Genomic DNA, 22,098 nt, shown 5'->3' on the forward strand with positions numbered 1-22,098 from the left:
TACCAGCTAGTAATTTAGATTTGTTTTTAAATTATGCATGTAGATTCATTTTCAAACCAACATTGAAAGGGGGTTGTAACATGGGGGAGGAGCGTTGGGGGGGGGGGGGGGGCACATCTATACCTATACTGGGCACACTACTATACCTATACTGGTGGCACATCTATACCTATACTGGGGGCACTACTATACCTATACTGGGGGCACATCTATACCTATACTGGTGGCACATCTATACCTATACTGGGGGCACTACTATACCTACAATGGGGGCACATCTATACCTATACTGGGTGCACTACTATACCTATACTGGTGGCACATCTATACCTATACTGGGGGCACTACTATACCTGTACTGGGGGCACATCTATACCTATACTGGGGGCACTACTATATCTATACTGGTGGCACATCTATACCTATACTGGGGGCACTACTATACCTGTACTGGGGGCACATCTATACCTATACTGGGGGCACTACTATACCTATACTGGGGGCACATCTATACCTATACTGGGGGCACTACTATACCTATACTGGGGACACATCTATACCTATACTGGTGGCACATCTATATCTATACTGGGGGCACTACTATATCTACAATGGGGGCACATCTATACCTATACTGGGTGCACTACTATACCTATACTGGTGGCACATCTATACCTATACTGGGGGCACTACTATACCTGTACTGGGGGCACATCTATACCTATACTGGGTGTACTACTATACCTATACTGGGGGCACATCTATACCTATACTGGGGGCACTACTATACCTATACTGGGGGCACATCTATACCTATACTGGTGGCACATCTATACCTATACTGGGGGCACATCTATACCTATACTGGGGGCACTACTATACCTATACTGGGGGCACATCTATACCTATACTGGGGGCACTACTATACCTGTACTGGGGGCACATCTATACCTATACTGGGTGTACTACTATACCTATACTGGGGGCACATCTATACCTATACTGGGGGCACTACTATACCTATACTGGGGGCACATCTATACCTATACTGGTGGCACATCTATACCTATACTGGGGGCACATCTATACCTATACTGGGGGCACTACTATACCTATACTGGGGGCACATCTATACCTATACTGGTGGCATATCTATACCTATACTGGGGGCACATCTATACCTATACTGGGGGCACTACTATACCTATACTGGGGGCACATCTATACCTATACTGGGGGCACATCTATACCTATACTGGGGGCACATCTATACCTACACTGGGGCACATCTATACCTATACAGGTGCACTACTATACCTATACTGGGGGCACTTCTATACCTACACTGGGGGCACATCTATACCTATACTGGGGGCACATCTATACCTAAACTGGTGGCACATCTATACCTACACTGGGGGCACATCTATACCTATACTGGTGGCACATCTATACCTATACTGGTGGCACATCTATACCTATACTGGGGGCACTACTATACCTACAATGGGGGCACATCTATACCTATACTGGGTGCACTACTATACCTATACTGGTGGCACATCTATACCTATACTGGGGGCACTACTATACCTGTACTGGGGGCACATCTATACCTATACTGGGTGTACTACTATACCTATACTGGGGGCACATCTATACCTATACTGGGGGCACTACTATACCTATACTGGGGGCACATCTATACCTATACTGGTGGCACATCTATACCTATACTGGGGTCACATCTATACCTATACTGGGGGCACTACTATACCTATACTGGGGGCACATCTATACCTATACTGGGGGCACTACTATACATATACTGGGGGCACATCTATACCTATACTGGTGGCATATCTATACCTATACTGGGGGCACATCTATACCTATACTGGGGGCACTACTATACCTATACTGGGGGCACATCTATACCTATACTGGGGGCACATCTATACCTATACTGGGGGCACATCTATACCTACACTGGGGCACATCTATACCTATATAGGTGCACTACTATACCTATACTGGGGGCACTTCTATACCTACACTAGGGGCACATCTATACCTATACTGGGGGCACATGTATACCTAAACTGGTGGCACATCTATACCTACACTGGGGGCACATCTATACCTATACTGGTGGCACATCTATACCTATACTGGTGGCACATCTATACCTATACTGGGGCACATCTATACCTATACTGGGGGCACATCTATACCTATACTGGTGGCACATCTATAGCTATACTGGGGGCACTACTATACCTATACTGGTGGCACATCTATACCTATACTGGTGGCACATCTATACCTATAATGGGGGCACTACTATACCTATACTGGTGGCACATCTATACCTATAATGGGGGCACTACTATACCTATACTGGTGGCACATCTATACCTACACTGGTGGCACATCTATACGTATATTGGGGGCACTACTATACATATACTGGTGGCACATGTATACCTATACTGGGGGCACATCTATACCTATACTGGGGGCATATCTATACCTATACTGGGGGCATATCTATACCTATACTGGGGACACATCTATACCTATAATCTGGACAAGATTGACAAAAAATGATATATGAAAGCATAAATGCCAGGGTTAGTGACACTATACACCACTTTGAGAAGTTTTGGAAACCATGGGTCGATCATAGGGGTGCCCCCTCATGTATGACATTGTGAACCGGTAAAGCAGATCCCACACTAGCTCAATGCATCTTCGATAAAAATTGGTCTATATAATATAATGCTTCCATATAATGTATATGCATCTATATGTCTGGAATTTTCATTTCTTACTAACCCTTTTATTCATCTTTTTTCTATGAATTACTGTTACTAGGCGATTGTTATTGCCTCAGGTATTGTTTTGAACATATGTATTAGGACTTTTCTCAATAAAGCAACTTTTGAACACTAAAATTAGAGTGGCTGAAAACTGAGAAATAATGGATTTTTTCTATTTCTTATTATTCATATTAAAATGCATATAAAATAAAATAATTCTTAGCAAAAAAGTACCACCCAAAGAAAGCCCAATTTGTGGCAAAAAAAGATCATTTTGGTGTGATAAGTAGTGATATAATTATTGGAAAATAAATGGGAGGAGTGCTGAAATGTGAAAATTGCTGTGGACCCTAAGGGGAACACAACCTGTAGTGGTCAAGTAGTTACATTAGGAATATGGAACTCCAGAAAAGTTGAATTTAGGATAAGTTGTTCAGATACAATAAATTATCTGGCACATTTATTTTCACTTCAGGTTTGTTTTAAAGTAATACTAAAGCAAAGAGAAAGAAAAGTCTGATACTCACCTATCTAGAGGGAAAGCTCTGGATCCTATACTGTACAGACTTCTCGGCCCTCACTCGCTTCCTCCGTTCCAGGGCCATCATCCCGTTGCAGGAATTCAACCAACTGGTGGAATACACATTCGAGGATCCTCAGTAGGCTTCGGAAGCACTCATGTCCCCGAGTGCTGCCAAAGCTGGGGGGCCCTGCCCTGTGCATGAACAAGCATGCACTCTTTCATGCGCAGTAACAAGCTGCCTGTCTTCGGAAGCATTTGGGGACATAAGTGCTTCCAAAGCCTTCTGAGGGCTCCAAGAGGCAGCAAATTTGAACGTGGGACCGCACTAGAACAAGGACAACAAAAGAGGACAGGGAAGGCTCCATGAGATCCAGAGGGAAGCAGAAAAAATGGGCACCGACGGCTAGTGGATGGTGATGAGCAGAAATTACGCTCATGCGTAATTACGCATCGTAATGTGAAATTTCGGGGGAATAGCGTAATTTATTTCGTAGTTTATTGTTCCTAGTTTGGAAGTGAATAGCAAAGTCCACATACATGCTATTGCTACCAAAATTGCTACATATGTTAAGAAGAATAGTGGGCACAAGTTACGAAAATAATTGTTCAAAAAAACCTTGTAGTTTTTGAGAAAATCGGTTTAAAAATAAAAAAAATTGTTTTTAAACTGTCATTTTTCTGGGTTAAAAAAAAACATTTTTCTTTGCATATTTAAAATCGATTTTCTCAAAAACTACAATGTCTTTTTGAAAAATTATTTTTTTTACTTGTATCCACTATTCTTCTTAACATATGTAGCAATTTTGGTAGCAATACCATGTATGATGGTTTTGCTATTCACTTTCAAAGTCGTCACAAAATGATGCGTAAATTACAGGTAAATTCATGCAGAATTACGAATGATCATACAAAGTCAATTAAATAAAAAATATGTAATTACGTAAATGCATAATCGTGGAAATTTACGTGTAATTTTGCTTTATCATAATTAGCAGAATACGAATATCACTACGGCCCAGTGCCCACCAAAAACCTCTAGCAGATCTTCAAAACGCTAGAGGTTTTTGAAGCAGATTTCAGAGCGATTCTAGGCATGTTTTCTAAACATGCCTAGCGTTTTTGGGAGCGTTTTTGTGTAGCAGATTACAAATATTGTTACAGTAAAAGCTGTTAGTGAACAGTTTCTGTAACAAAAACGCCTGGAAAACAGCTCTGATCTTGCGTTTTTCAGAGCAGTTTTCCACTTTCCTATACTTTAACATTGAGGCAAAAACGCCTCAGAAATCTAAAAAATGCTGCAGCCCCCGAGATTGCGTTTGTGGAAAAAATGAACCGATCTGGTGTGCACCATCCCATTCACTTTCATTAGCCAAGGTTTTCCCCCTGAAGCGTTTAAAAAAACGCTTCAGAACCGCTCTGGTGTGCACCAGACGTACTAGTGGACGAAAAGGGCACCACCATAGACTCTAATGCAATTGTTGTTAATACGGCAAAAAAAGCAGAGAAAAGGGCGCCCGATAAATATGGTTAACAACATTGTAACATTACGTTTTAGAAACTTGAATTGTTTTTGTCATATGATTTTGTTGTATGTATGTAGATTTTACATTATCAAAGATATTATCGTTTCTATGTGTAAAATGGTGTTTCTGCAGGTAGAGTGGTTAGGGTTAGGTACCACCGAAAGGGCAGTTAGGGTTAGGCAACACCGGTGAGTGGTTAGGGTTAGGCACCACCAAGGGGGGTGGTTAGGGTTAGGCACCACCGGGGGAAGGGGGGGGGGTTAGGGTTAGGAACCACCAGAGGAGGGGTTAGGGTTAGGCACCACCAGCGGAATGGCTATGGTTAGGCACCACCAGGGGAGGGTTCTGTATGAGAGTAGGGTTGGGTTAAGCTGTATTGTTGAATTACATTACGATTTTTAACGTTAATATATTTTCATTATCAACGCCCATTTGTTTTAAAACCTTATTTATCAATTACCAATTTCATTAACATTTATTGTTATTGAGATTTTGTTATCCACCGGCGCCATTTCGTTATCCAGCCAGGTCCTTTTTTCCTGATGGCATTTTTTCATGCATGCATCCAGAGCCTTCCTTCTCCATAGGAGAGTATCTGATTTTTTTTTCATTACGCTACAGATTTGCTTTAAGAATTCTTGATGCTGGTTTTGGCAATAGTGCGTAGTTATACTTTTTTTTATTAGAAAACACATTTTGGTTTCTACCTTCCTTTTCCCCCCCACTTTTTCTACCTTTCTTTTCTCGTTTCTCTTCTCCTCTGCCATATTCCTACCCCTGGCCCTCTCCACGTCCTGAATAGCAGAGGTTTTTGCTCGCTGCTTTGAGTTAACCTCCTAGGCTTCCCTTTATACCGCCCTTCCCCTCTTCCCCTTTTCCCCTCCAGGTCGGTTCCTACACCCTACCCTTATCATAGCATACCCCAGATAGGCGGTATACTCCTCTGAGGTACACTTACCCCTTCACAGACGTTATTCCCTTGTTCCCCCTCCCCAACCCTCACCGGGCCTGTTCGCCCAGGCTGACCCCCCCCCCCCCTCCTCCTAAGTACCCCGGGGCGACCTGCAAACCAAAGCTAGGCTCTTACACTCACCCCAGCCTGGGTGACGCAATGCACCCCGGCCCGGAAGCTTGCCTAGTTTTCTTACCATTAGCACATCCATTGTTTTATTAAGGTTATATAATTGCTTTACTATTCATGGTCACCCTGTGTATTACGTTTTGTACTAAACGAGCTCTCTTGGTCTTTTTCTTCCTTCCCTCTTGTTATCCAATGGTCATGTTTAAAATTTTAAAATTTTCAATAAAAACTTTGAAACAAAAAAAAAGAAAACACATTTTGGTACAGCGATTAGCACATCATTTAGCTGCCATGAAGCTGGTTAGCAGTTTAATACTGACTAAAAATGCCCCAAAACTGTTTCGTCAAGGTTTTTTACCTGAAAATTGAGTACACTTTAGCAAACATCTGCACGTGTCCTCCCAGACAAAGAGCATTGTTAATCAGTAAACATATGCAGGCCATCACAGATTCTGCAAGTTAAACGTGTTGCTCAACCCAGTTATTCTGACCTGACTGAGATCTTTTTAGAGACGCTATGTTAGACTTGCTTTGCCAAGTGCAAACCACATTACTTTTGCCAGGCTGAAAAAATAACGGCCATTCACATCCTTTACTCAGAACAACCAGTCTTGGCCTGTCCATCTTGCTGGACAGGTGGACCACAAGCTCAATGAAACAGGAAAGATTGTGCAGAAACAGGAAGTTTCTGGTGATGTTGCTAGGACCATAAATTACGAAGAACTGTGAGGGTCAATAACAAGCTTCCTCTTTTTTTTAATACACGTGTAGGAGCCTTACAAGGCTTCAGGATTCCTTCTCTATCATCTACCAGTGTTTTACAGTGAAGCATATAAAAAATACATTCAAGGCATGATAAGCTGTAAAAATGCATCCTTACATCAGCACCCTTCGCTTTTCTAGTTAGTTCACATTCCCCTGCAGTAATCTACATATTAGGTTATTGTTGAGCAGATAATATTAATTTAAAGATCTGTACAAACTAGACTAAAGTGGACCTGAACTCTTCCACAGGACAGAAGGAAAACACAGAGAAATGCACCCTGTATGCATTTAGAGAGGTTAGCCTGTTTAATTACTGCTCATTTGTGTCTAATCACTAGTTGTAATTTGATCTCTCCCCTGTGTCACATTACTACCACGGCAGAGATGGCAGATAAGGTCATCTTAAATCACCGGCTGTTAAAAATATGTCTGCTTCCATAATTCAGGAAGTAAAAACAGTGCAGATTTATTTTAGGATTTGTATCAGCTGTAACAAGGAAATGTTTTTCTGTAGAGTGTAGAGGTTATTATGCTGTTGCGTATCTTTTAGAGCAGAGAGGACGTTCTGAGTTCAGGTCCGCTGGTATCCTTTAAGCAGCCACCTGGCCAATGTGGCTGCTTAAAGGATACCAGAGCCGAAGGACTAATCCAGGAACAAAGGACTAATCTGGTTAATCCAGCATTTTGTGGGTGGTGGGGTATAAGTAGATACTTACCGCGCCTTCTGTTTCTCTCCGTTACTTGCTGTTCTCCTACATGAGACCCCGTTCAGCTCGCCGACCCAGACGGCTCAGTCCGGAAATACCGCGCTGTGCATGTCCATTCTGCTCCCCTTGTGCCGGCGCTCAGGGATGTAAAAGACAGGCGCGCTCGCTCCCCTCCCTCTTGCATCCCGGGATGTGTGCTCCTCAGTACTGCAGTACATGTTGTGGAGATGTGCTGGACACATGCAATCTTTCGGCATTTTTTGTGCATTTGTGATTCTGGTATAGGTGCTCCCTGGAGACCTTGTGATTTTGGAAGCAGGAGCACCGCGGTGCTAGAGTTACTAGAGTCCATACTTAGAGTATCAGTAAGGCTCGGTTCACATTGGCATTTTCAGCCAAACGGATCCGGTAAAGCGGATCCAGACTACACTTCACCAGATCCGTATGGTTTGGTCCACAACGACAAACGAATCAGTGAAAATGGATCTGATCATCAGTCGATTGGATCCATTTTCACTCCGTTGCCACTCCGGTCTGCTGAGCAGGCTGGTAGGGAGGGGGTAGAGAGGGAGGGTTTCTTACCCAGGCTTCCATCTGTTCCCCTTGCGTCACGTGACTACCAGGAAGCGTAGTAGTCACATGACGCAACGTGATACGCAAGGGGAAGAGACGAAAGCCTGGGTAAGAAACCCTCCTTCTCTCCCTCCCTACCTACCTGCCCACTCAAGATTCTAGTGTCCCCACATGCCCCCACCCCGAGTGGAGCACCCCAGTATCATAGCTTAGGCGCTCTGGGCCCCAGTGGGAGTTTTACATTGGGCCCCCTCAAGCACTCTATACATAACTATTGATGTGGAGCCTCAAAACGTACCAAGGACAGCTGCAGTGTAGGAGAGGTGTAGGCTGGGGGGAGGAGAACAGTCTATTAATAGTTATAACTGTAATCAAAGCACATATAGAGGTGATCATTACTAGGTTAGCACCAATAAAGAGCTAATAAAGAGGTTGAAGGAGGGCCCCTGCTGGGCCCCTCTGGTCTAGGGGCCCTGGTGCAGTCGCTAACTCTGCATTCCCTTTTGCTACGCCACTGGAGCCACTTCACTGCTGTCAGTTTTTATCTGCATGGGGAAAATACATTCAAGTGTGCACTAGCCAATTGATTAACATTGGTTCTCAGTTTACCTGTGCAGAAAGCAGAGGGAGGGGGCCATCCAAAGTTTTGCAGGGGGGGGGGCCAGTGATTTCTAGTTATGCCCCTGCCGCTTACTTTAATCACTTACGCCCAACTGGACGAACATTCTCGTTCAGTTGGGATGCCCGCACACTCCCGCGGGTCCTTAGCCCAGCGATCAATGAAAGGGATTATAGATCCCTTTCATTGATCGAAGCCCCCCGCAGAAAAGCCAAAAGCGTCTCATCAGACGCTGCATTTTTTCTGAGTATCAAAAAGTTCCCTGTCTTCATTCTTCTTCCTTGAAGCGTACGATCACGCTTCCAGGACGTTTTCACTGTAGCCATCTTGTGGCCAAATAGTAAAACTACACACATCCATTTTTTAATAAATAAATACAATTTTTTACATTTGTAATTAGTTGTTTACCTCCCACACCAAAAATTACCCACATACAATTTTGAATACAAAAAAATAAATAAAATTACAATTAAAAAACAAAAACAAAAACATAAATAGTTACCTAAGGGTCTGAACTTTTTAAATATGCATGTCAAATGAGTATATTAATATAATTTTTTTAATTATGGGCTTGTAAATAGTGATGGACACAAATTGAAAAAAATGCACCTTTACTTCCAAATAAAATATCGGCGCCATACATTGTGATAGGGACATAATTTAAATGGTGTAATAAGCGGGACAAATGGGCAAATAAAATACATGGATTTTAATTATGGTAGCATGTATTAATTTCAAACTATAATGGCCAAACCTGAGAAATAATGATTTTTTTTCCATTTCTATCTTAATATTCCTGTTAAAATGGATTTAGAATAAAATAATTCTTAGCAAAATGTATCACCCAAAGAAAGCTTAATTGGTGGCGGAAAAAACAAGATATAGACCAATTCATTGTGATGAGTAGTGATAAAGTTATTGGAAAATGAATGGGAGGTGAAAGTTGCTCAGATGCAAAAAATAAACAACCATTCGGGCTTAAAGTGAACCTTAAGTGTCCAAAAAAAAAGTGAGTTTTACTCACCTGGGGCTTACCTCAGCCCCCTGCAGCTGATCGGTGCCCACGACGAGTCGCTCTGATGCTCCGGGTCCCGCTGGCGGCCACTTGCGGTTTCGCCGTCAGGACCCGTCAGGCTGGGGAACGCGGCTGATACTACGCGTTCCCAGCCAAAATAGCACCCCTATGCGGCCATATGTCCGCATACGGGTGCCTATGCGGACATATGGCCGCATAGGGGTGCTATTTTGGCTGGGAACGCGTAGTATCAGCCGCGTTCCCCAGCCTGACGGGTCCTGACGGCGAAACCGCAAGTGGCCGCCAGCGGGACCCGGAGCATCAGAGCGACTCGTCGTGGGCACCGATCAGCTGCAGGGGGCTGAGGTAAGCCCCAGGTGAGTAAAACTCAATTTTTTTTGGACACTTAAGGGTCACTTTAAGTGGTTAAATGGCACAACTACAGCACTTCTTCCCATAGCGACAATGAATGGGATGTGAATTTTGCTTTCTGAGTGCTTATTAGTTTTAAAGTATTAAATATATCAAGTTCAGTATGAACACAGAAGTGTACATCCTTGGGGTGATAACCCGTCTGGCAACATATTATAACAATCCAAGCAGTCCCTCCCCTCTCTCTTGGGTACCCACTCTCCGTTCCTCCGTTGCTACCCGGACCAACTACCTGGGTCTTCCGCTGTAGGCTCCCAGTCGTCGGCGGAGCTCCGGCCGCCCAGCCTCAGCTGAGCTGCCACCTCAGACCTTTGCTGCAGAAACTCCGGACGCTGTAGATCTTCAGCCTGCGACAGCGGAGCTCCGGCCGCCCAGACTCAGCCGTGCCGACACCGCAGACCTTCCGCCGCTGGCTCCCACTGTCAGTCAGCAGTAGCCCCCACGGAAACCCGCAACAACTCCGGAGACTGCCCAACTCCGACTCTGCTGCCCTCCCAGCTCGGCCGACACAGAAGGCTCCAGACAGTACCGCCGCCACATCGAGCGGGACCCCTGCCGCGGTCTGCAGAGTCCAGCGCAGCAGCACCCGCGGCTACCTCTGTCCTCCAAGCTGCCGCCGCGAACTACCCAGGGCCAAGGCACCTCCATCCCTGCTGGCTTGTGCGGCCTACCAACACAAGCTGATCTGAACATCTGCCCTGCTCCAGCCACGTGGGTGTGCGGCCTACCGACACAGGCTGAACCTCTTCCCTGCTCCAGCCACGTGGTGTGTGGCCTACCAATACAGGCTTGGCAATCCAGAACACCCCGCAGAATCCTTGCCCTGCTCCTACCTGCCTCTGTGTGAGTAATTTCCCCATCACAATTCTGATTGATTGCTGCTATATGCATAGACTGCCTCACACGTACTTTTATCAGCCTGGGCATCAGTTGCCATGCAAGGAATGCCTCAGACCGCTATTAGCCTGTGACATCTAGCTGTTTCATATGGACTGTTAACTAGCTGTGATAGTAGCTGCTATGCACGTACTGCGACTCCTATTAACCTGTGATATTGCCTGCCACTGCCCCCCACACGGACTGTTACACTTGCGGTAGACTGCCACGAGCCTGCCGCAGCCCCCCCCCCCCCCCCACATGGACTTTACATATGGTCTTTACAGATTAACTGTTATCTATAACTGCTGTGTATGATCTCTCTAATAATCACTTGCATGCCTTTCCGCACTGCTCACACATGTCTCACTCTTCTCTCAATGTATGATACCCACTGTCAATGGTTATAACTCATGAAGTAGGCACCGAAACCGAGTAGGTCACAATCTTTTCGGGGACGCCACTGATACGTCGCGGGCGCAGCGTCGCTGCGGATCCGCAATACCTCCGATGCACTCCCTCCCATCTCAGGGCACCATCACCTATACCAGAGCTGAGCTCCTGGTATTGGAGTCCAAGGCCCAGGTACTGCCCTTGCGAGATACAGTCCAGGCTCACCTAGACCAGTGGACCCGTAGGTTCAGATACCGGCCTAGAGGGAGGAGAGCGGGCGCACAAGTAAGGCTTAAAAAGAAAGGACTGCAGTCACCTATCCCAGCCATTCTGCTAGCGAACGTCCGCTCCCTCCCGAACAAGCTAGACGAGCTGCTTATACTGCTTGGCAGCAAACCCACGCTTGGTAGCAACTCCCCGGTACTCTGCTTCACAGAGACTTGGCTGAATGACAACATCCCGGATAACTCCCTTCATCTTCCGGGCTTTGACCTCTTTCGTGCAGATCGCAACCAGGTACTCTCAGGGAAAAAGAAAGGCGGAGGTGTCTGTTTTTACATCAACTCCACCTGGTGCTCCAACACGTCCGTCCTGCAGAAAGTCTGCTCCCCAGACATCGAACTCTTACTGATTAACTGCAGGCCTCAGTACTCTCCCAGGGAATTCAACTCCTATGTCCTGGCGGGCGTCTACATCCCCCCGGACGCCGACACCAGTAATGCACTGGGCACACTCAGTGATGCCATCTCAAGGTGGGAGACACACCTCCCAGACTCCCTCTTCATCATTCTGGGGGATTTCAATAGGGCAAACCTGCGCCAGGAGCTGCCCCGTTACAAACAACACATCACCTGCCCCACCAGGAACCAGAACACCCTGGACCACTGTTACACGGTCCTCAAAGACGCGTATAAGGCCATTAGCCGAGCTGCCTTGGGCAGCTCTGATCACTACCTAATACACATGATCCCCACCTACAGAAGACACCTTGAAACCACAAAGCCGTTAGTCAAGTCTGTAAAGAAGTGGACAGACGAGGCGAAGGAGCAACTCCAGGCCTGCTTCGACAACACCGACTGGTCAGTCCTGGAAGCTCCCTGCCTGGAGGAATGGTCAGAGAATGTCACCTCCTACATTAGATTCTGCGAGGAGTCATGCATCCCAGCGACAACCATCAAGGTCTTTCCGAACAACAAGCCCTGGTTCAACGGAAGGCTACGTAGGCTCCGGAGGGAAAAAGAGGAAGCCCACAAATCTGGATCACTGAAGAGTTTCAGGGAAGCCAGGAACACCTTGAAAAGAGAGTTGAAGGTGGCAAAGAGAGACTACTCCAACAAGCTGAGTCGCAACCTCCAGTCCAACAATGTCCGGGAGGTCTGGAAAGGCCTAAGGGCAGCCACCAACTTCAAGCCTCCTTCTCAACACATACTCCCGAGCACTGCACTAGCTGAGGATCTCAACAAATTCTATTGCAGGTTCGAGGCCCAACCCACCCACCCGGCGGATCAAACGACCACATCCTCACCCAAGCATTCACACCCCTCCTCTCCTCCACACGCTGGTCATACTCCCTCAACACAACTAACAGTCCAGGAGACCGATGTGTTACGGCACCTCCGGAAGCTAAATACCAGGAAGGCCTCAGGCCCAGATGGCATATCCCCATCCTGTCTAAAAACATGTGCGGGACAGTTAGCCCCGGTCCTCACTTCCATCTTCAACAGATCCCTGGAGTTGGGCAAGGTTCCCTCCTGCTTCAAAAAAGCCGACATCATCCCGGTCCCCAAGAAGCCAGGAGTCACGGACCTAAACAACTTTAGACCCGTCGCCCTAACCCCGATTATCATGAAGACCTTCGAGAGACTGGTCCTCTCCTACCTGAAGCTTCACACTGCCACCCTGTTGGATCCTCTACAATTTGCATACAGGGCAAACCGGTCTGTGGAAGACGCCATTAACATCTGCCTTGCACATATCACTGAACACTTGGATAAACCAAAGACCTACGCAAGGATCCTCCTCCTTGACTTCAGTTCTGCGTTCAATACCATCTGCCCAAACATCCTGTACGACGACCTGGAACGGCTCGGTGTTGACCCAATAATCTGCACCTGGATCAAGGACTTCCTCACGAACAGGTCACAGCTAGTGAGACTCGGAAGCTGCTCCTCCAGTGTAAGAACCACAAACACAGGCGCCCCGCAAGGATGCGTACTGTCTCCGATGCTCTTCTCCCTGTATACAAACAGCTGCACCTCCTCCACGGATACCGTCAAGGTCATTAAGTTTGCGGATGACACCACCATCGTAGGACTTATGGGGGATAAAGCGGAGCTGGAATACCACAGCGAGATCGAGCGGATTCTCAGATGGTGCTCAGACAACAAACTCGTACTAAACGCAGCAAAAACGGTGGAACTGATAGTGAACTTTAGAAGGAATGCTCCACCACCCAGCCCGGTCATCATTGATGGCACCGAAGTCACCAGGGTACATAGCGCGCGGTTCCTAGGCACCACCATCACGGAGAACTTGAGATGGGACGAAAATACCTCTTCTACCCAAAAGAAGGCCCAGCAGAGACTGTTCTTCCTGAGGCAACTAAGGAAGTTTGGCATGCCCAGGGAGCTACTGACCAGTTTTTATACGGCGACCATCGAATCTGTCCTTTGCTCCTCCATCATTGTCTGGTACTCGGGAGCAAATGCAAAGGATAGGCTCAAACTCCAGAGAGTAATCAATGTGGCTGAGAAGATCATTGGGACGCCCCTGCCACCCCTGGACCTTCTCCACACATCCAGAATTAGGTCCAGGGCAAATAGAATCACACTCGATCCCTCCCACCCTGGCAATCACTTTTTCAGTCCCCTTCGCTCGGGACGTCGCTATAGGTCCATCTACACCAAAACCACCAGGCGTAGGAACACATTCTTCCCTCAAGCGATCACTCTTCTCAACTCAGACCCTCTCCCCAATGCCATCTCCTAATCCCCTTCTGCACCTCGGGCACCATAGGCTGACACTCTCTCATGGTCATCTCTGCTTAATACAGCGTAAACCGCTCTATGTGTCATTTGCTATGTTTGAAATGTCTTTTTAAATTGTACTATGTGTAATGTTACTTGCACTGTTTGCACCTGCCAATACGCCTGTGTCCACAAATAATTCCGGGTGCGGCGCCTGTCGCACTTGGCGAATAAAGTGATTCTGATTCTGATCTAGTGTTTCTTTATGTTCATATGTGTCATAAGAATTCCCTGAATTAATGTTGGCGTTGGTTTTCCAGTTTTCCAAGAGAACCTTTGAGTTGTTCTCTGGCATACCACATTGTGTTCTGTGGTATACCACGTTGTATTCCATAACATGCCATGCGTTCCATAGCATACCACAGTGTGGACCACGGCACTCCATGTTGAATTCTGTAGCTTACCATGTTGTGTTCCGAGACATAACACATTGGGGTCAATTCACAAAGGTTACTTATTGTTCACCTTAAAGGGACTCCAAGCACCTCTTGTGGGCATGCCTTTAAAGAGACTCCGTAACAAAAATCGCATCCTGTTTTTTATCATCCTACAAGTTCCAAAAGCTATTCTAATGTGTTCTGGCTTACTGCAGCACTTTCTACTATCACAGTCTCTGTAATAAATCAATGTATCTTTCCCCTGTCAGACTTGTCGGCCTGTGTCTGGAAGGCTGCCAAGTTCTTCAGTGTTGTGGTTCTGCTATGAACTCCCCCTTCCAGGCTACTCTATGCACACTGCCTGTGTATTATTTAGATTAGGGCAGCTTCTCTCTTCTCTCTTATCTTTTACAAGCTGGATAAATCGTCCTCTGAGCTGGCTGGGCTTTCACATACTGAGGAAATTCAGACAAGGGCAAAGTTGTTTGCAGGAAGAAACGAGCAGCCTGAAACTTCAGTGCATGAGAACTGCAGGGGGAAAGTAACACACAAATGATCTCTTGAGATTCAAAAGGAAGGGTGTATACAGCCTGCTTGTGTATGGATGTATTTTCTATGTGTGGACATACTGTACATCAACCTACTTCCTGTTTTGGTGGCCATTTTGTTTGTTTATAAACAAACTTTTTAAAACTGTTTTTAACCACTTTTAATGCGGCGAGGAGCGGCGAAATTGTGACAGAGGGTAATAGGAGATGTCCCCTAACGCACTGGTATGTTTACTTTTGTGCGATTTTAACAATACAGATTCTCTTTAAGACTCTGACCAGTACTGCAAAGCTGTAAAGATGCATACCTTTCTGTAGCTTGTGCTCTCCTCTTTCATTTGATGCCTGAATCGTCGTTCTACACCAAAGAGTTTTCGTTCGATTTCAATTTAAAAATTGCGGCTGCCATCTTGGCTATGTTATAACTTCCGGGTCACCCCTGTCTTCTCTGTTAAAGAAGTGCATCACTGAATGATGCACAGGAAGAGGCTCCTCCAGAGGGGCCATAGCACGATTTTGTTGGAAGTCCTCTGGCTTAAAGGCATGCCCATGAGGGGTGCTCGGACTCCCTTCACCTGTAAGGAGTGCTAATGCAGGAGATAAACAAATAAGGAGAAATAATGAATGAGATAAGTAGATAAGGAGCGCTAAACCATGATTTAAGTCAGTGAAGGAGAGTTATACAATGAATTAAGTCAGTTAAAGAGAACCTGAGGTGTGTTTATCAAATCTTAATAGGACACTGAGGCATGTTCTGTGTACAATGACATGCCTCTGTGTTCTTCTATTGCTGGGCAGCACTGGGAAGCACTGTATATTATGCAAAATAGCTTCTCTGAGCTCTCTGGCCAAACTTAGGTGGAAGACAATCCTGTTCTCTGAAGCACTTATCTCAGTCTCAGTTCAAAGGGTCATTAGCTCTGCTCTATTTAATAGTTTAAAATACAGAGTGTGGTTTGTAAACAGCAAATATGACAGACTGATGCAATATAATAATAATAATAATAATAAAAAAGCAATATAACAGAAAATTAAAATATGATACTGTTTTATTGCCTACTAATGTTCTATTAAATATCCATACTACACATACAATTCATAATCTCATAAGTTTATTTTTGCTTCAGTGTCACTTTAAGAAGGCACATTTCTTTTCTGAGTGACAGTTAAGTGAAAAGTCAATATATTCTATACAGAGCTACAGAAGATGTCGGCGCTATGTAAATACTGAACAATAATATACTGTATGTACCGATATTTTGTTTTGTTATAGAACTGAGCTGTCGCTTACTGATGATGTTTCTGCATTGCTTTACTGAATAAAGAAACTACACGGTGCACTAAAACCCAAGCCACGGAGCTGCAAGCCAACACTGTCATTGTCTAGCCACCGCACTGCTCTGCATTACATAACTATGCCTGAACTGTGCTGGAGAAGGCATTAGTTGGATCGACTCGTCCTTTGACCCTGCAAGTTGCCCTCCAAGTGACCTGGTCAAGGGTATTGTTGTCCCTTTGCATCACAAACGGACTAACAGCCATGCAACAGTGATTCTAAACCACTGAAGACGTTACTGTAATAAGATTTTTTTTTTCAAATAACGCTTTGTTTTTGATTTGCAGAGGAGAAAAAAAAAAACGGTACACTTGAAACACGTGTAGTGAAAACTATAGAGAAGTAAAGTTGAAGCTTAGTGTATTTTTAAGCACTCTTTTAAGAGCCAGTTGTGCCTCAGAGAAGCATAGCTATTGCTAAAATTGCCTTCCCTAGCAGTAAATTATAAACAGGTGGTGTTTGTGAGCAGCACTGAGACCAGATCTGTGGGGAGTATTGGCTGGTAGTCCACAGATCCCACAGAAGTAGTTCTGTTTCATGTGCTATGACATTTCAAGGCTGTTTAAAATCATCCCTCTAATTCTATCTTTATTGTTTTTCTTCTCCCATCTTTACAATGTCTGCGCTCCATCTTATTTCTTTTTTTTCGTAATTCATTTTGCTTATTACGGCCCGATGTAGCCGCTGCATTGCCAGGGCTGCTTTCAGACATTACTAGGATGGTGAAGCTAAATTCTGGATTACATGCTAGGTATTTAATTAAGTGATATTGACGAATACAGGACACTCCTGGCTAGTTATTGACTGGCAGAGGAGGTAACCGAGCCTGTGGTGAGGCCCAAACTGCTTCCCTCCACTGATCAATACATTCCATGGATTACCATCTCCAATGGCCATTATTTCTATTGTATTTCTCCAAATTTATCGCCTTCTTTGACAGGTTTCAAGTCTCCTTTTTTTTCTGCAGCTGCCTGTGATTGACTGCGTGATCCAGGGCCCATTACCAAGTGAATGAGAAGTTTGTTATAAGGTATATATAGGGATGCAGACGACTGATAAATTATGGAATAAGTGTGAAGTCATTGGATGTCCTGGGTCTCTGTTCATCATTACTTGTGTGGCAATGGAAGGTCAGCATTGCATTTAACCCACTCCTACACATCTACAACCTAATTACGTGTAATGTATTTGCAAAGTATGGATGGCTTAAATGATTACAGTAGAGTCTCGGTTAGCAAGCACTGACAGGGATCGGCTGTTGGATAAGTGTGCTTTCTGGTTGCTTGAGACTGAATGTTAAAAAGACCCTGTACTGAAAAAAACGTCCCCTGGGGGGTACTTACCTCGGGAGGAGGAAGCGTTAGGGTTCCAATGAGGCTTCCCCCTCCCCTGTAGCTGCAGGCAATCCAGCGCTGGCTCCCCCGAAGTCTCCGGTAATCCTCCCCCGACAAACCTGACAAGCTAGATTTATTTACCTTCCCTGGCTCCAGCGGGTGGCACTGTTGCAGCTCTCAGCACGGAGATAGGCGGAAATAGCTGATCTCCGTCTGGTCCACTCTACTACACAGGCGAAGGAGAATTGCGCCTGCTTAGTAGAGCGGCCCGACAGCGATCGGCTATTTCCGCCTATCTCCGATCGGAGAGCCAATACTGCGCCTGAAGGTAAATATTTACAACCCCGCTGTTCAGAGGGGCACATCGAGACCGCCGTGGGACACAGGAGGACGATGGAAGCCTCAATTGGATCTGGAGGCTTTCCCCACCAGGGGAAATTTTTCTAGTTACAGGTTTTTTTTAAAAAAATAGGCCAAGTTAATACACAACTATACCCGATTCTGTATACATACCATGGCCTATGTATTAAATGTTAAAATACAGTAACTAAAAGAATATTAACCTTGAGGGAACTGTGGAGCCCAGTCTTTGAGCACAGCACAGGCCACAAACAGCCTAAGAGGTTGGCCTTCACCATTGTGAGTGCTGCCAAAGATTTGCTCTGGATGGTTGAGACTGCTGGTTAGTTGAGTTATGGATAACCAAGACTCTGCTGTGTTACTATTACTTTATATATTGCTATCTTCCTTGGTGCTGCACAGTTAGATGGACAACAAAATGAATGCATATAACCAAAGGACAAACATAAGTAAGAGGAGTACAACAAAGCAAATGTAGATCATATACTACTGACCTTATAAAATGTACATACAGATGGGATAGTGGTCAGCGATGCGTTTATATAACAGCATCCTACGGGCACAGAAGACCTGATGCTTAAAGGGTACATTAAGTTTAACTCACCTAGGGCTTCTTCCAAGCGTACAGGAAATAGGGGTGCGAGGAAAAATAGGCACAAGTTTTCATTAATAAAATTATTGTTAATATCTACCAAAAGTCTTTGTTTTTAAAGTGCAAATAGTGTTAATTATCATAATAAAATATCTATATATATTTATATTTTACTACATATTTTACTAACCTTACTCTCACACAGAACCCTCCCTTCTTGACGCCTAACCGTAAAACTCCCCTTCTTGATGCCTAACCCTAAACCCTCCTGCAACTTAATCTAACCCTACTCTCACACAGAACCCTCCCTTTCTGATGCCTAACACTAAAATCCCCCTTCTTGACTCCTAACACTAAAACCCCCCTTCCTGACGCCTAACCCTATAACACCCCTTCCTGACTCCTAACCCTAAAACCCCCCTTCTTGACTCCTAACCCTAAAATCCCCCTCTCTGATGCCTAATCCTAAAACACCCCTTTCTGATGCCTAACCCTAAAACTCCCCTTCCTGGCGCCTAACCCTAACTACCCCCCTTCTTGAGTCCTAACCCTAAAACCCCCCCTCTATGATGCCTAATCCTAAAACACTCCTTCCTGACGTCTAACCCTAAAACTCCCATTCCTAACTTTATAATATTGAAAACAATATATTTAAAACTGATACATTTAAAAAATAAATACTTTCTAAATTCTAAACATTAACATTTCACCCGATTTGACTCCTGAGCATCTTATAAAAATGGGCAGGCCTAAGGTAGATAGCTTACCGAGATGTCAATATTATGCGGCTAATTATAGACATGATATGGGAATGCAGTAAACTTCAGAGATACCGGACTGATGTTTTTATGTGCACTCTCAGGTTGTTGAAGTCCAGTTAGATCCATCTCGGCAGGTGGCCTTCTTGGGGATTTTGGATGAGGAGGCCTGGAATAAATATTAAAGAGCCCTGATCCATAATGCCTGTTACTTTGCCACTAAGGTGATACTTTTGAATTGGATGAGTCCCAAAACTCCTTTGTTAAAACAATGGAAAAGTCTCATGAAAACAAATCTGAACTTGGAAAGCATCACTTATAAAAACAGAGGATGTTTAAGTAAATATCTTAATATATGGATGGTGTTGCTGGACAGTCCTTTGACGGTACAAACAAACAAACACAGAACATTTATATCTCGCTTTTCTCCTGGCGGACTCAAAGCGCCAGAGCTGCAGCCACTAGGACACGCTCTATAGGCAATAGCAGTGTTAGGGAGACTTGCCCAAGATCTCCTACTGAATAGATGCAGGCTTACTGAACCGGCAGAGCCGAGATTCGAACCCAGGTCTCCTGTGTCAGAGGCAGAGCCCTTAACCATTACACCATCCAGCGGTAGATGGATAATCCATGGGAGTTGGTCTTCGGAATATATAGCCTAACATTCTAACTACAGTCGAACTAGAGTGTGATGTCACTATCTGACAAATTTACAGTGTTTGGGGGAGATTGGTCAACTTTCACTGCTATGAGCAGTAGTTCTTGAAAATTATGGTTATATGTTGTGGTTGTTTATCTTTACTTACCTTTGCCTAATCTTTTGTGAAGATATTTTCTCTCTTTATTGGAGAGCCTGTGCTCCAGAGACTAAGGCCCGGTTCACATCTGCGTTTTGAGCCAAACAGATCCGGTGAGCGGATCCGGTGTCCGCTTCACTGGAGCTGTATGGCTCGTCCGTGGCCCTGTTCACATTAGTGAAAACTGATCTGATCAATGATTGATCGGATCCATTTTCACTCGGCAATACATACCTTATCTTCATAGGCAGACGGCGGTAGAGGCTTCCTCTTCTTCCGCTGTAGTCACATGACGCGGAAGAAGACGGAAGACTCTACCTCCGGCTGCCTATGAAGATAAGGTATGTATAAAACTTCCCTAACCCACCCGCCCGGCTGCTGCGCCCTTCCCTAACCCACCCGCCAGGCTGCTGCGCCCTCTCCTCACCCTCCCGTCCCTAGATTCGCGTCTGCCCATGCCCCCATCCCCCATGGAACAGCCCGTTTCTTCACTAGTGTGAAGAAACATTTCGTTTCCCATTGCCCCCAATACTGCAGTATTTTTTGTCTGGATCCGTTCCACTAGGCAGAATGGTCCGGAAAATTAGGGCCTGCGGCATGGCGTGCCACAGGGCTGTGTATTAAGCCCTCTCCTCTTTGCACTTTTCACCCATGACTGCCAGCCTATCCATACCTCAAACATAATGATTCATAATGAACATGCAGATGATTCGACTGTCATTGGGCTTATATCAGACAATGAGGATGCTGCATACAGAGAAGAAGTTAGGAACCTGACTGCATGGTGCGACATTAACAACCTGTTATTAAATACAAAGAAGACCAAAGAAATTATTCTGGACTTTAGGACCACCAAAAAGACCACTCACCTACCGCTAATGATCAATGCAGAGGCTGTGGAGAGAGTTTCCAGCTTCAAATTTTTGGGAGTCACCATCGCAGAGAACCTGTCCTGGGCTGACAATGCTTTAGCTCTAACTGGCAAAGCACAACAACGTCTCTACTTTCTGAGAAAACTAAGGAGCGCTAACCTCCCACAGAAGCTGCTGGTTAATTTCTACAGATGCACTATAGAAAGCGTTCTGACCAATCGCATGACGGCCTGGTACAACAGCTGCACGAAGGCTACTAGAGAAGCCCTGCAGCGAGTTGTTAAAACAGCAGAAGCCATTATTGGCACTAAACTACCATCACTGGAACTTTTGTATAATACTCGCAGCGTGAGAAGGGCCAAAAACATTATCAAGGACAACACTCACCCTGGAAATGCCCTGTTTGAGCTCCTTCCATCCTCCCATCAGGTAAACGTTTTAGATCAATCCGCACACACACAAACAGACTTAAAGACAGCTTTTTCCCATCTGCCATAAACTTGATGAACTCTGAATCCTCTCTGAAATAATTAACACTGTGTACAAATTGTTTAAACATCTGTAATACCTGGCATACTTGTATAATTTCTTCTCTTCCTTGTTACTATCACTATGTTCCCTATATGCATATCGTGGGGTTGTCATGAAAAGTAATTTCGTTGTGTTACACAATGACAATAAAGTGAATTGAATTGAATTAGATTGAATTGATACCCTCCTGTCTCAACTCCATGTCCCAGTACTAAAACATGGAGCAATTGAGTAAGTG

The 22,098-nt window shown here is 45.0% G+C and overlaps 1 long non-coding RNA gene across 3 annotated transcripts in view; it reads right to left on the reverse strand.

Moving 5' to 3' along the window:
• Nucleotides 1-18,812: 18,812 nt before the first annotated feature.
• LOC137504253 (uncharacterized) overlaps nucleotides 18,813-22,098 on the reverse strand; it is a 144,481-nt gene continuing 141,195 nt past the window's right edge. For all 3 annotated transcript variants that reach the window (XR_011019456.1, XR_011019454.1, XR_011019455.1), the window contains 2 exons: nucleotides 19,670-19,829; nucleotides 18,813-18,923 (listed from right to left, as the gene is read on the reverse strand). This is a non-coding gene — a long non-coding RNA (uncharacterized lncRNA). The remainder of the gene's footprint in view (nucleotides 18,924-19,669; nucleotides 19,830-22,098) is intronic.

This window comes from Hyperolius riggenbachi, chromosome 4 (assembly GCF_040937935.1).
Source record: "Hyperolius riggenbachi isolate aHypRig1 chromosome 4, aHypRig1.pri, whole genome shotgun sequence".
Classification (NCBI taxonomy): Eukaryota; Metazoa; Chordata; class Amphibia; order Anura; family Hyperoliidae; genus Hyperolius; species Hyperolius riggenbachi.